Source organism: Mobula hypostoma, chromosome 17 (genome assembly GCF_963921235.1).
Source record: "Mobula hypostoma chromosome 17, sMobHyp1.1, whole genome shotgun sequence".
NCBI classification, from domain to species: Eukaryota; Metazoa; Chordata; class Chondrichthyes; order Myliobatiformes; family Myliobatidae; genus Mobula; species Mobula hypostoma.
In genome coordinates this window covers 8,911,435-8,925,238 of record NC_086113.1, presented here as the reverse complement: position 1 = coordinate 8,925,238, position 13,804 = coordinate 8,911,435, and the positions used below count along the sequence as shown (strand labels likewise).

General features: G+C 41.2%; 1 protein-coding gene across 1 annotated transcript in view; it reads left to right on the top strand.

Annotated features, from left to right (window-relative positions):
- chn2 (chimerin 2) overlaps nt 1–13,804 on the top strand; it is a 270,611-nt gene that overhangs the window by 152,809 nt on the left and 103,998 nt on the right. The gene's annotated exons all lie outside the window — the stretch shown is intronic.

The window sequence follows — 13,804 nt, the reverse complement described above, 5'->3', positions numbered from 1 at the left end:
GGAAATGATGCTTTTTCAAGGCTGTGAATTTTTCCCTTCTAGGTCCTTTTTCGATCTGTCATACTCCCAAGTGATTTTGATTTCGCTTTCCTGTCTTGTACATCTAAGTCTGATGTTACTGTTCCACATTACTGTCGTGGGTGTTTACACACCTCTAAACTAATTCAGAATTCTTGATTTTTCTCATTCTTGCCACCTTACTAGTTTCAGGTTTTCTTTGAAGTAAATCTGTGCTTGCTGAAGACAGGTTTCTTACTATGAATTCCATTTACCTTCACTTGCATAAATATTGCTGATATCTTTGACTTTAGTTTTGGTTTCTCAGTAATAATCTGCCTTAATTGTTACATTTCAAGCAACTTTAACAAACTTGCTATTTTTTATTCATTTTCCTTCACTGCCGGACATTTATTTTCACAAACCGTGTGGTTAAGAGTTCAAAAGTTGGAAGTAAATATATTATCAAAGTACTTTTATCTTGCCAGAGAGTGGTGAATCTGTAAACTTGTTGCTACAGGCAGCTATGGAGGCCAAGTTTTTACATGTATTTTAAGGCAGAGGTTGACAGATTCTTGATTGGGCCAATACAGGGAGAAACGGGGAGAAAGCAGGAGGTTGGGGCTGAGAGGAAGGATCAGCCATGCTGAAATGGCGGAGCAGACTTGATGGGCCAAATGGCCTAATTCTGCTCCTGTATCTTATGGTCTTCTGATCTTGTATATTACCATGTGGGCATGTGGCCAAGTGGTTAAGGCATTGGACTAGCGACCTGAAGGTCGTGAGTTCCAGCCCCAGCCGAGGCAGCATGTTGTGTCCTTGAGCAAGGCACTTAATCACACATTGCTCTGCGACGACACTGGTGCTAAGCTGTATGGGTCCTAATGCCCTTCCCTTGGACAACATTGGTGGTGTGGAGAGGGGAGACTTGCAGCATGGGCAACTGCTGGTCTTCCATACAACCTTGCCAAGGCCTGCACACTGGAGAGTGAAGACTTTCCAGGCGCAGATCCATGGTCTTGCAAGACTAACGGATGTACTAATTTCTCACGGGCGTTCACAGTGGATGCAAAGAAACACAATAGAATCAACGAAAAGCTTTGCACAAACAAAACTCACAAAGAATCAATATGCAAAAGATGACAAAATGTGCAAATGATAATACTAGGTAAATAAATAAATAAAACTGAGAATATGAGTTGCAGAGTCCTTGAGAGTGAGTGGAATCAGTTCAGTACTGTATTGAGGTGAGTGAAATCCACGCTGTTTCAGGAGCCTGATAGTTGTAGGGTAATAACTGTTCTTGAATTTAATGGTGTGGGATCTAAGGCCCCTGTATGTCCTTCCCCACGGTCACACTGAGAAGAGTTCATGGCCTGGATGGTGGGGGTCCTTGATGATGGATGCTGCTTTCTTGTGGCAGCACTCCATGTAAGTGTGCTCAGTGACACATTACTGACAAGCAAGTAATATGCAAAATAAGACAGACTATGCAAATTTTAAAAATGCAAATTAAAATGCTAATAAATAAATAATATTGAGAATGAGTTGTAGGGTTTTATTCTTACTCACTCACCATTGCAACTCTTGCCGCACTGTTAGTTGTTACAAATAGAGGAAGAAAATAATAATTGGGCACCTCTGCATCATTACTTTACCTCTATTACTTATATTAATGATAAAATATACTAAGAGGATACTTCCAGTTTTGAATCAAACTATTCCACAGAGTGAGCCAGCTTTGCTCTTTTGTTGTGAATCTGCTGACCGGAACTGATGGATAGTTACTATACTCGTATCATTTAAATATTTTTTGAGATTCAGATGAATTCCAAAAATTGCAATCAAACTTTAATGAAGAATTTCAAATCATTTGGATATTGAAACTATTTCCAAGAAGCCCTAAAAGAAAATTGGATACATATGTAGGAATTTTGAAAATAAATCAATAGGTATTTATTATTTTTATTTGGAGATGCAGCATGGAAAAGGCCCTTCCCACTGGTTAGAACACACCTATTTAACACTAGTCTAATCACAGGACAATGTACAATGAACCAATTAACATACTAACTGGTCTTCGGAGGAAATCAGAGTGCCCGGAGGTAGCGATATAGTTACAGTATTGAAAATGTGTGAATGAATCAGGAGCAGGTGTCGGCTGTGAAGCATCTCAATTTGCTCCAACATTTGATGAGATTACCGCTTGTCTGAATATTATCTCATTCCACATACCTCTGATCTCACGGAAAACATTCATCCCCCTCGATCAAACATTATCCACCTTCTGCCTTTGCGTCGTCTGTCCTTTAAGAATAAGAGTTTGAAAGATTCAGGAGACCCAGAGGGGGGGAAATGTTGGTCAGGCATTGAGGAGGATGTTTCCAATAGTGGATGAGTCCAGGACTACATGGCACAGCCTCAGATTACAAGCATGTCCCTTTGGAACTGAGACGAGGAGGAATCTCTTTAGTGAGACAATAGTGAATGACACTAAATTTGAACTTGAACTTGAAATAGCTGAGGCCTGAGTATTGAACCAATGTCCATCACCCACCACACCCACCAGAAAAATCTATATGATTACATCTGGCTTGTTTCTCTGTGTTCTCCCTTTTCTGTATGGTAGCAATCCGCTATCCATGCAGATTACTCAACCCTATGAGATTTTATTTTGGCACCTTGTTTGATATCTTTTAGAACTATGTATTTTCTAAATTGATAGGTTAGCAATTGCATGTGAACATCACTACAGGCAAGAACCCAGCCCAGCAGCCCAATATGCTGGCTTGAAAATAGAGTCCCAATCCTTCTTTATCTCTAGCACATAGCTCTACAGCTCCCTCCTCTTGACACTTCTCCTCACCTGCCTATCTCCTCCCTCTGGTACCCCTCTCCTCACCTGCCTATCACCTTTCCCAATCCCCCATCCCCTTCCCTTTCTCCTATGATCCACTCCCCTATCCTTTTTCTCCAGCCCTTTACCTTTTCCACTATCACCTCACAGCTTCTTATTTCAATCCCCCCCCCCCCCACCACCTATCATCTTCACCTTCTAGCTTGTACTCCTTCCCATTCCCACCTGTCTTTTCCTTCTCGGATCTTCCTCCTTCCTTTCCAGCCCTAATGAAGGGACTTGGCCCAAAACATTGCCTGTTTATTCATTTCCATAGATGCTGCCTGACCTGCTGAGCTCCTCCAGCATTGTGTGCGTGTGTTGCTCTGGATTTCCTGCCTGTGTGGAATCTCTTGTGTATCTTATTTGCGCTTCATTGTTTGCATGCATATTGAGCATTTTTCATTCTTGCTTTCAAATAACAGCCTTTCTCTTCCCTCAGTGTCAGGAATATAATCAGATGTAAATTACTTGTGACTCTGCTCTTGTAGACTGATCATACGAGACCAAGAGAAATTGATGGTGAGAAACAGCCTACTTAGCGGAAACTGCTAAGTAATTAAAGGTCTCTCTTCATGGACTGTGAACATCTCATCTCAGTTCAAGCTGTTCTGTTCCATAAACAAGTTTATTCAGTTTTAAAGAGTTGAAACCACTCACTGATGTTCTACTTTTGAAGATATTTCTGACATTGTCCTGAAAGATTATTATTTTTAAACTTTGCCCTGTTTTACAAAACAGCAGTCTTTCAGTAGGAGCTCTTCACCAGTAATAATGTTGGTGATCATAGATCTACGATTAGCAATTGTGCACACCTAAAATAAATGTAAACTAAAATATATACTGTTGTAACACACATCAAAGTTGCTGGTGAACGTAGCAGGCCAGGCAGCATCTCTAGGAAGAGGTACAGTCGACGTTTCGGGCTGAGTCCTGACGAAGGGTCCCGGCCCGAAACGTCGACTGTACCTCTTCCTAGAGATGCTGCCTGACCTGCTGCGTTCACCAGCAACTTTGATGAGTGTTGCTTGAATTTCCAGCGTCTGCAGAATTCCTGTTGTTTGCGTTATATACTATTGTACCACTTCGAAAACAGCTTTCCTGATTGCAGGCCACTGGAGTAAGAAAGTCAAAGTAAATTTATGAACAAAGTACGTTTCTGTCACCATCTACCTCGAGATTAATTTTCTTGCAGGCCTTTACAGAAAAACAAAGAAATACAATAGAGTTTATTAAAAACTAATATATAACAAAGACCAGCAAAGAGCCAACATGCGAAAGAAGGTAAATCGTACAAATAATAAAAAAGAGTAAATAAATAATCCTGAGAACACGAGTTGTACAGCCCTTGAAGGTGGTCTGTAGGTTGTGGAATTAGCTCAGTGTTGAGGTGAGTGAAATTGTCCACGCTGGTTCAGGAGCCTGATGGATGTAGGGTAATACCTTCCTGAACCTGGTGCCATGGGAACTAAGGCTCCTGTAGCCCCAGCATTTTGTGTGTGTTGCTCGGATTTCCAGCATCTGCAGATTTTCTCTTGTTCTGGTACCTCCTACCCAAGTTTAGTAGCAGGATGAGAGTATGGCCTGGATGATGGGGATGCTTGATGACTCGATGTTTTGGGTCCAAGAATATTAAACCTGATACTTAGTCTGACTCAGAAAGTTCTAGGTTTCAGTATTGGGTCCAGAAGGCTGCATTGTGCCCAGGCGGAAGATGAAGCGCTTTTCCTTAAGCTTGCATTGAGCCACTCTGTGGCATTGCAGGAGACCACAGACTGAGGGTGGGATGGGGAATTCAAGTGGCAGGGAACGGGAAGCTGTGGACTGAGCATAGTTGCTCCACAATGCGGTCACCCAATCTGCATTCGGGAATCAATGAATGGCCTGCTATCAGAATTCAGGATCAGCACATTCCTGTGAGGATGGAAGACACGGGCTGGCATGTTCGGCAACCTTGGGCAATGATAAAGTTTGCAAAAAGGATATGGAGTTGCATGTCAGGCTTAGGAAGCAGAAATCAGCCAGGGATAAAAATCTGTTTGTTTTTAATTGTTCATTCTAAATGGATAAAGAGCACAAAGTTCCTTGCTGTACACATAATGGACGATCTAACCTGGACCCACAACACCTCACTAGTCAAGAAGGCACAGCAGCGTCTATATTTTCTGAGGAGATTGAGGCCTGCAAAGCTCTCCGCCCCCAGTCTAACATCTTTCTACAGGAACACCATCGAGATTGGCCTGCCTGGCTGCATCACTGTGCGGTACGGAGGCTGCAAGCCATCGGACTGCATGATCCTCGAGAGGACAGTGAAAACTGCCAAGAGGATCATTAAGGTCTCTCTCCTCCCATTTGTGAATTTTACCAGGAGTGTTGCAGACAAAGGTCCCAAAGCATTTTTGAGAATCCCTGCCACAATCTCTCTGACCCACTACTATCAGGGAGGGGGTACAGGAGCATCAGGACTAGGACTGCCAGACAGGGTAATAGCTGCTTCTTCCCTGAGGCTGAGAATAATGAATACCCTGTCACCACTGAGGTCTCGTCACTAGGACAGCGAGCTGTCTGCTGTTTATCTGTGCTGCATAATTCATGCATTTTGAATTATATTCATTTATGGTAATACTTCGTTTCATGTGCTGTGTGCGTGATATACGTATTGTGAGTGCACTGTGGTCCAGAGGAACGTGGTTTCATTTGGTTGTAAATATGTAGAGCTAGATGACGATAAACCTGGTCTTGAACTTGCCTTTATAGTGGGGATCAAATAATCTTATTTACAGTTTATTGCTGCGGCCTAACTGGCTGGTGGTGTGGTGGCATCCACACTGGACTTTGAGGTGTGTGGTCCTGCATTCCATCTGGCCAGCTCCTTGTACACTTTCCATCCATGCTGGGTTGAGCGTCGAGCTAGCAACCCTGCCTTATTAAAAAAGAGAAATGCTAATGAAACAGCAAAAATGCCACTTGCTGTACCATAAGGCACAGAGAAGAGCAATCTCTGTGGTCATTGCTATTGGGGACCTGCCCCTCCCTCTCCCACACTCTGACTGTTTGCACACTGAGAAGTTGAAATTAATTTCCATCAATAATGAGGAGTGAAACATCTTTAGCTGTGGATATATTGTATTTGCACCCAAAGAAACAATGACTTGAACAGCAATACCATGTTAATGGAGCCAGAATTCTTCATCTGAAAACCTAATATGGTGTGAATTTCCCTGATGCATGTAATGTAATTTGAATAATGTTATAAAAGAATAGGCTCACAGGACTACTGCCCTTAACATGTTGAAAACCATCTTTATTCATGACTAGCGGTGGAACAATATCTAATTAATGAAGTACATGACAGTGGTGCTATCATAGAGGTGTAGAACACTACAGTACAGAAGCAGGCCCTTTGGCCCATCTAGGCCCGTGACAAGCTGTTTAAACTGCCTAGTTCCATTGACCTGCATGCAGACCATAGCCAGACATCCCACCTCTCCCAGAAGTTCCGGGAGTCTCCCACATATGAATAGTGGCTCCCTGATGCCCGCAAATTATATACAATATCACAGAAATCAATTTTTTTGAGAGCGAGAGAGAGAGAGAGAGCGAGAGCAAGCAAGCGAGCAAGAGAGAGCAAGCAAGCAAGAGAGCGCGAGCGAGAGAGAAAGCAAGAGAGAGAGAGAGAGCACGAGCGACCACGAGAGAGAGAGCGTGCCATGGCAGAGTGATCCAAAAAAAATAAAACGTACGTCATCCCAGACTACACTAAAGTGTACCCCTGCCTAATAGGGGTCAAAATAATGACAGTGTTGCTCGCTGCACTGTTTGCAACAGTGACTTTTCTATTGCCCATGGTGGGTTAAGACTGTAAAAGACATGTTGAGGTGAGTTTAACAGGTGCCATTCGTTTATTAGCATAGCTAATGTTATTTAAACTAGCTGGCCGGCTCCTAAGGAGCTGCTGTATTGCAGACATCCCACCTCTCCCGGAAGTCTCCTGCAAATTGATGGTGCTACCTCCCTGAAATGAGTTTTTGCAGGGTGGGATGTCTGCATAGCCCTCCATATCCCTACCATCCATGTACCTGTCCAAATTTCTCTTAATTGTTGAAATCGACCCTGCATCCACCACTTCTGCTGACAGCGCCTTCTACCCTCTCACCACCCACTGAGTGAAGAAGTTCCCACTCATGCTCACCTTCAGCATTGACCTCTAGTTGCAGTCTCACCAAGCCTCAGTGGATCACTACAAATACAAATACAAATTGTAATATATATTCCTTTCTTTGTTTGTGACATTTGATTGCAATTTACATTAAAAGAGGTAAAAATCTTATGCTGCGTTGTGCTAATCATAGAATGCTGTAGTCTTTTTCAAACTAAATTCAATATCTAATCTACCTGTTGAACTAGTAATTTCCATCTTCAAGTGATTTCAGAAGTAGAACCTCTGGTTCAAGGTCATCAGATCAAACAACTTAGACCACATGAATTTATGCTGAAATAAAAATAGTCAATTTTAACAATAATATACTGCACAAAGATGAGAAAATCTGCAGATGCTGGAAATCCAAGCAATACACACAAAATGCTGGAGGAACTCAGCAGGCCAGACAGCATCTACGGATAAGAGTAAACAGTAGATGTTTCAGGCCGAGACCCTTCATATACTGTTTGTAGTGTAGCGGTTACTGTAACATTAACATCACTAGCTTCTAAGTCTGTGTGATTTAGTTTCTACGTAAAGAGATTTAAATTCTCCCAGGACTGCATGGGTTTCCTCTGGGTGCTCTGTTTTCCTCCCACATTCCAAATATGTACGTGCTTGTTGTGGGTATACGGTACTGATACCAGGCTGCCCCCAGCACATGCTTGGACTGTATTGGTCATTAACACGGACGACACATTTCACTCTATGTTTTGATACACATATGACAAATAAAGCTTATATTTGGTGTTTAACTCCTGTTCAAGACATTTTAAAGAATGAAGGAAATTTTGGACAACTTTTCATTATACATCATCTTAAATTTTTAAAGCGTAGCTATCCCAGATACAGTTTAAAATGTATAAATGTTGGGTTAATAAGGAGGGTAAACCTGGGTGCAGGAGGTGAATTTTAAAGAGCTCTACTTGTAGGTTTTTTTCCAGCCCGTGACAATAAACCTGAACTTGAACTTGCCATTATAGTAAAAATATTATAAAAATCATATTTTTAGGAACATCCGCTTCCCCTCTGCCATCAGATTTCTGAAAGGAACATGAGCACTAACTCACTGTTTGCTTTATACTGCATCACATATTTATTCTTATTATCCAGGCTATACTTTCTTGTCGCTGCTGCCATTGGGAAGGTGGCGCACGAGCTTTAGTCCCACACCACCAGATTCAGGAACAGCTATTACCCCTCAACCATCAGGCTCCTGAAACAGAGTGGATAACTTCACTCACCTTGACACTGAACTGATTCCAGAATCTATGGACTCACTTTCAAGGAGTCTAGAACTCAGGTTCTCGTTATTATTTATTACTTATTTATTATTATTTGTCACTCTTGTATTTGAACAGTTTGTCTTTTGCACAGTGGTTGTTTGTCCATCTTTGTTTGGGTGTAGTTTTTCATTGATTCTGTTGTGTTTCTTCGTAACTACTGTGAATGGCCACAAGAAAATGAATTTCAGGATAGTCATCACCTTCATTATGTGCCGTGTTGTATGACGTGGGCAGTCATGGGCTTTCCATGACCATAATTGTCCTTGGCAAAAATTTTTCTACAGAAGTGGTCCGCCATTGCCTTCTTCTGGACAGTGCCTTTACAAGATAGGTGACCCCAGCCATTATCAATACTCTTCAGAGATTGATTGCCTGATGTCGGTGGTCATCAGGACTTGTGATATGCACCAGTTGCTCATGTGACCATTCACCACCTGCTCCCATGGTTTCACATGACCCTCATCGGTGGGGGGTGGGGTGGAAAGCAGGTGCTACACCTTGCCCAAGGGTGACCTGCAGGCAGCCGAGGGAAGGAGCACTTTACACCTCCTTTGGTAGAGACGTATCTTCAACCTGCCACTCGGTAGTATATGGTGACATACAGTATATGTACTTTGATAATAAATTTACTTGGAGCTTTGAACTTTGATTTCTTGCTCTCCCACTTTTCTGATCTTCCTTGGTGTCCCATGAACTTGGTGATCAGTATGACAGCTTCAGGTATTTCTAAATTGTTCTTGTAATTATTACAAATGCTGATAATTAAAACTGCAGACTCCAGGCCACTGCTATTCAGCTGAATAATCTTAAATGACTCTAAGAATGATCAAACGAATATTAATACACTCTGTGGCAGTGGGTTGTGGTTGAGTAACTTCATCCTGCTATAGGGCATATACTCAATTGTTCAGAAGCTTCACAATCAATTAGTATTTTCATATGTCATTGAGCTCTTCAAATCTCTCAAGTTCATCTGCTGACACTCTCTCTGCTCTTAACTGGTTGATGAATAAGCATTTTGAAAGCCAATTTAAAAAGATGATAGAGTAAGATCAAAACAAAGTTACATTTTTTTTCACCTTAGATTGTGGAATAGGTAAGAAAACATGAGTTTGAAGTGAAAAAAGTAACTATAAATAAACCATAAATAACTCCTGACCATCCAAACTTAACCTTCTCCTATTCACGCAACCACTTACTATGAGCAATTAACCTACATAGTATGTCTTTGGATATGGGAGGAAATCGGGGCACCCAGGGAAATACTTCAGCACATTGGGAGACTCCTTCCAGAGAACTCCGAACTGCAATAGCGTCTCCCTGACCGTGGCACCCATATATGAATGGTATTGCAAAGTAGATGATACACTGTACATTCCGATATTTTCCCATTTTGTTTTCTATTTAGATTAGTTTTAACTTGTAGATTGATCACGAGTTTCTGATTCAAATTGGAAAATGTTTGATTTCTTTCTTTCTGTCAAATATGTTTAATCAGGTCAATAATTTTGTAAAATTATAGTAAGATAAATTTCTGACCGTAGGAGATTTTATGCTATTATAAATATTCAGAAATTGATATTTTTATTGGAACACAAATGGTGGATAACTCTATTTCCACTATTTTGGATTGCAATAACTTTCCTTTTTAATTTTTTAACTTCGTGGGACATACAGAAATTTTGGAGGTAACTACAAGTATTTTTCACATCATTCTGCAGCTTAGATTAATTTATTTTGCAATAAGAAATGAAAGACATTGAAGTATCAGTTTTGATATTTTTACTTCTATTTTTAGTTAACTTTTCCTTTACTTGTATTGAGCAAGTTATACTGCTGGAGAAAAAATGATACAAAGATGAGGCATTATAACATAGGTCATATTCAAAATTTCAAAATGATTGTTCTTCTGGATAGAAACTTTACTCTGTTATATATAGCAGTTTCCACTCTAGGACACACATGCTCAATGTTTCAGGACCAGCTTCTTCATATATCTGAACGGAACATGAATACTGCTCACTATTTTTGCTTTCTTTTATATCACTTCTTTAATTTTTTTTGTATATCTCTGTTTATAATTTGTAATATATTTTATTTTGTGTATTGCACTTTGCTGCTGCTGTGAAATAACAAATTTCACGACATACAGAACTGTGTTAAAGTCTTAGAAACATAGAAACATAGAAAATAGGTGCAGGAGTAGGCCATTCGGCCCTTCGAGCCTGCACTGCCATTCAGTATGATCATGGCTGATCATCCAACTCAGAACCCTGCACCAGCCTTCCCTCCATACCCCCGATCCCTTTAGCCACAAGGGCCATATCTAACTCCCTCTTAAATATAGCCAATGAATTGGCCTCAACTGTTTCCTGTGGCAGAGAATTCCAGAGATTCACCACTCTCTGTGTGAAGAAGTTTTTCCTAATCTTGGTCCTAAAAGGCTTCCCCTTTATCCTCAAACTGTGACCCCTCGTTCTGGACTTCCCCAACATCGGGAACAATCTTCCTGCATCTAGCCTGTCCAATCCCTTTAGGATTTTATACGTTTCAATCAGATCCCCCCTCAATCTTCTGAATTCCAACGAGTATAAGCCTAGTTCATCCAGTCTTTCATCATATGAGAGTCCTGCCATCCCAGGAATCAATCTGGTGAACCTTCTTTGTACTCCCTCTATGGCAAGGATGTCTTTCCTCAGATTAGGGGACCAAAACTGCACACAATACTCCAGGTGTGATCTCACCAAGGCCTTGTACAACTGCAGTAGTACCTCCCTGCTCCTGTACTCGAATCCTCCTGCTATGAATGCCAGCATACCATTCGCCTTCTTCACTTATATAAAAGGGGCGTGTGTGTGTATATATGGGATGTGTGTGTGTGTGTATATATATATATATATATGTATATATATATATATATATATATACTGTATTTGTTGTCAATGTGGAGCGGAGAATGAGTTTGGAGTTTGTAAATTTGGTGGGAGCAAAGGATGTTGGGAATGGTGAGGGTGAAGTGCCACAGGAAGGGAATGAGACCAGTGCCAGAGAACGAGTGCCAGGGGCGAGGGGTGACACATGTGCAGGCCTGAAAAATCCAGTCATGGTAGTTTGATTCCAAACAATTATAGATTCATATATTATCAAAGAATATATAAATTCTCCAGCCTTGAGATTTGCTTGCTCAGAGGTAGCCACACAGCAAGAAACCTGAAAGAACCCAATTAAAGGAAAAAAATAAAATAAAAGACTAACACTCGATGCTCAAGAGAAAGAAAAGAATAAAGATCATGCAAACAATTGAAGCGAACAACAACAGCATTCCAAACCAAAATTAAGTCCTCTGATCCGAACCCTGGATTAGGCCCAAAGCCTTGCTTATTGGTTCATCATATTAGCAGGCATGGAACACAGCAGCCGGGGCAGTCTTCATAGCCTCAGTGCCATGGAAATGACCATCGCAGAGAGAGAGAGAGAGAGAGAGAGTGAAATTGGTTCACGTCCCAACCAATACCCTAGCTTTTCAGTTTACCTGGGCAGGCATTTTAAATTGACCCAACAATGGGATAGGAAAAGGCTCTGTGCCGTGGAGTGAGGAGAGAACACCGTGGACAGTGAGGGAAATCAGCTGTTGCCTCCAATCTGCGCCAGCATTTAAATTGTACCTTGCACTGGGACCCAGCTGAAGCAAAAGGCTCTGGGCCTAGACCAAGCTGCACAGCAACTCGCTCCGGGCCCAGAATTTGGCGCTTGGCCTGCAGCCACTCTCAAGCTCTTCAAATCTTTTCGTTGCCTAGAATGATCCAACCTCACTCCCAGGCCATCTTTACGGGCATCGGAACTCCATGTGTAAAGATTCTGCATCACACCATCTCCCGAACTTGCCTTGCCCTTCACTGTTTGCGGGAACAATTTAGCACAAATTACTTCAGAAAAGGTCATTTTAGTGATGTTCTCGAAAAATATCTCTCTGGTGCTTCCTGCTCCCTTCCCTCTTTCCCAGCCACGATCCTGCATTCAGTCCACAATAGAGGCCCATATCAGAATCAGGATTTTCCTTACTCACGTATGTCATACAATTTGTTTGTTTTTGTGACAGCGGTAAAGTGCAACTACATAAAATTACTACAGTACTGTGCAAAGGTCTTAAGCTCCCTAGCTATATACTGATATGCAGTACTGTACAAACGTCTCATTTTAAGCTCCCTAACTTGAAATACTGTATACTGTATCTCAGTGATAATAAACCTAATTCTGATTCTGTAATTCATTGCCATAGATGGCTGCGGAGGCCAAGTCATTGGGTCCTTGATTATTAAGGGCATCAAAGGTTACATGGAAGTGGTATGAGAATGGGCTCGAGAGGGATAATAAATTAGCCATGATGGAATAGCGGAGCAGACTTGATGGGCTGAATGGCATTCTTAAAGGACAGCGTAACCGGCAGTTCTGGCAGGTTCTAACTTGGTGCATATTTCAAATCCCACCAAGGATCAGCTTCTGACTGGAAAGAGTGGTGCAGACACAGTGTTGAAACCCAGTCGCCCTGCAGAATCTAAATGTAATGCTTGAATATTGCTTAAAATGCATTTTGAAAAATCATCAGTCCAGACAATGCACGTGAAAGAAGCAGTCTGCAAGTGATTTATTCATTCTATTATATACAACGTTAATTCTTTGCGTGCTATAACTTAATTAAATGTGTATTATTTACAAGTTTGATTTATAATCCGAAAAGTCTGATTTCATCTTTAGAACTATTTCGTTTTGCTGTATATAATCAATAGTAGAATAGCATATGAAACAATTATGGTGGACAACATGATTAAATCACCTAGCAGACAACGTGTATAATCTGTGTTCCATATCTGGTTGAACATCTTTGACAGCTATATGAAACAACACACACCTGCTGTGGTCTTCTGGTGCTGTAGGCCATTCACTTCAAGGTCTGACATGTACTTGCAGAGATGCTGTTCTGCACAACCTTGTTGTAGCATGTAGTTATTTAAGTTACTGTTGCCTCCCTGTCTGTTTGAACCATTGTGGCCAGTCTCCTCTGACCTCTCATTAACAAGGCCTTTTTGCCTATAGAACTGCCACTCACTGGATATTATTTTCTGTTTTTGTTTTGCACCTGTTGTGTGTGAAAATCTCAGGAGATGCATAGTTTCTGAGATACTCAAACCAACAATCATTCCACGGTCAAAATCACTTTGATCATATTTCTTCCCCATTCTGATGTTTGTTCTGAACAACAACTGAACCTCTTGACCATGTCTGCGTGCTTTTATTTTGCACTGAGTTGCTGCCACATGATTGGCTGAGTAGATATTGACTTTAACAAGCAAGTGTACCTAATAAAGTGGCTGTAGAGTATATAAATGACATGTATAAACAGATGCAAAGAAAATGTGTATTCCT